Consider the following 2,331-nt stretch of genomic DNA (forward strand, 5'->3'; position numbering starts at 1 on the left):
TGTAAATGACGAGTTAATGGGTGCAGCACACCAACATGGCACATGTATACATATGTAATCTGCACGTTGTGCCCATGTACCCTAGAATTTAAAGTAGAATTAAAAAAGAATAATAATAATTGGGTGCATGCATACAGATGGCATCAGGCCATCTGTATCATTTTTTGCCTGGCTTCTCTCCCTCAGCATAGTTATTTGCGATTGGTCCATGCCATTGTGATACAAGTCATTCATTTCTTTGACTGCTGAATTGTATTCTGTTGTCTCATGCTTAGTTGAATTGCGGAGTGTGTTCAGTTAGGCATATTGAAGTATTGTTTATATACAAGAACATTTACCCCTTGTGGGTACAGTTGGGTAAGTCCTAACAAAGTCTCGCGGATCACCACTGCAGTCAACATGGCACCTGCCCGCCACTCCAGGACGCCTCACCCATGCCGAAGTCACCAGTCCCCTCTCTCTCTGGGCCCAGCTCCCACCCAGCTGTTCTCTTCACCACAGCTTTGTCTCTTGACGGTGTCACGTGCAGGCTTTTGGGATGAGTCCGTGTTGTGTGTGTCATAATTCACAGAATCCTCCTGTTTTATTTCACTTCATTTTCCACTTGAGACTGTTGTAGGTTTAGTGTCGTGAGGGCACACCTCGGGGATGCCTACATCTGTCCTGGCCTGTGTGTCCCGGCTGTGTCCGGGCCTGGCTGCTGCTCCTGTCCACTCTGGTATCCCCCTGGTGGCTACCCTCCCCTCTGCCCCCGTTTCGGCCCTTTGCCCACTGGGATGAGCCCAGTCATCAGGGCAGCAGGGGTGGCGCTGATTAATTTCCTTAAAGCCGCTGTTTCCCTGATGAGAGTGTTGGGTGATTAAATGGGCACAGGGCCTTGGAGAGTGGCTTGGCTGTGAATAAATGACTGGAGGGAGGATGCTGGCGGGTAGCCTGGTGGCCGAGGGCAGGGTGTCAGCAGGAGTGGCTGCTTATCTGACCAAACGTCAAAAATCAGTGTTTTACAGATGGAAGGATGAGTCGGCTGGGGATGAGGGCAGGGTGGAATGTGTGACCTTTGGGGACAGCTCGGGGCTTATGATGTCTACGAAAGAGACCAGGCACATAGAAGCTTCCGATATACGTTAAAGGCTAGCGGCCAAAAAGGAGATTTAAGAGAGACGTTTGGAAAAGGATGAAGACGCAGGTTCTTCCGGGTTGCTGCTCTTCCAGAGCTCTCTCCACGGCTCTCTCCACGGCTGGGGGGTAGTGACGCTGGGGAGGGGCTGTGTTTTCAGCTTTTTGTCCGTCCCCTCCTTTGTCCTGCTCTGTCCTTGCCGTTTATGGTCTGATGTGTGAGTCTGCCTCTGTCATATTTTGAATGAATGCATGACGTTATTGTGCCAGTAACCTGTGCAATTCCTTGTCCCCTTGGTGTAGACCAGTTAAAGACCCTGCAGAGGAATTACGGCAGGCTGCAGCAGGATGTCCTCCAGTTTCAGAAGAACCAGACCAACCTGGAGAGGAAGTTCTCCTACGACCTGTAAGTGCACCGCAGAGTGCGTGCCACAGTGCAGGGTGCCCGCCACCAGGGGCAGGGGGTTAAGCTGAGGGTGGCGGATGGAGACGTAACCTATGATAGAGCATGCACCTTCTGCTCCATGCAGGACTGAGAAAGGCACGGGCCCCCGGGCCCCTCTCGGATTCATGTCCTACACAAACGCACAAGGAGGCCAGCTCTCAGCAGGAAACGAATTTCTCAGCATGCCTTAAAATGTAACTTAAAACCTCTGTCAGGCACAGGTGTACTGGTGAAGTCAACAACATAAAGCTTTAAAAATGTGTTTCACAGGTGCCCACGTGAGCTAAATCAGATTCGTGGACTAAAAGACATTTTGGCAAAATATTGGTATAGTAATAGTTTATTGCCTGGTGATCACGTTGTGGGCATTTTGTTTTTTTTAGACTTTTCAGTGATTTTTTCCAAATTTTTGCATTAAGTAGTGAGAATGGAGTACTTTTATAATCAAAGCCAAGCAATATTAAACTATTGAAAAGTGAGCTAAGCCCCGTGGGAAGATAGTAAAAACCAGCTTACAGGTCACAGGATAAGGTTGTGTTTATTTTTTCCACTTTTTTCCCTCATAAAAACAATACAGCTAATGGGTAGGCAGTTTGGGATTCAGAGAGAACCAGCCACCCACAGCCCAGCCCTCATGACTGCCCTTTTCCCTTTGACTTAACTCTATCCAGTCCATGCCCAAGTTCACACGAATGTTTACTTAATTGCAATCATCAAAAAAATTTAATCATTCTTTTACTTACTTGTATTATGTATATATGTGTGTGTGT

The 2,331-nt window shown here is 48.0% G+C and overlaps 1 pseudogene across 1 annotated transcript in view; it reads left to right on the forward strand.

Moving 5' to 3' along the window:
• The window catches only part of LOC105530824, an 18,650-nt pseudogene that overhangs the window by 6,333 nt on the left and 9,986 nt on the right, over positions 1-2,331 (forward strand). The window contains exon 2 of the transcript XR_001004695.1: positions 1,420-1,522. The product of XR_001004695.1 is annotated as a Golgi membrane protein 1-like (transcript). The remainder of the gene's footprint in view (positions 1-1,419; positions 1,523-2,331) is intronic.

Source organism: Mandrillus leucophaeus, unplaced genomic scaffold (genome assembly GCF_000951045.1).
Source record: "Mandrillus leucophaeus isolate KB7577 unplaced genomic scaffold, Mleu.le_1.0 Scaffold847, whole genome shotgun sequence".
Classification (NCBI taxonomy): Eukaryota; Metazoa; Chordata; class Mammalia; order Primates; family Cercopithecidae; genus Mandrillus; species Mandrillus leucophaeus.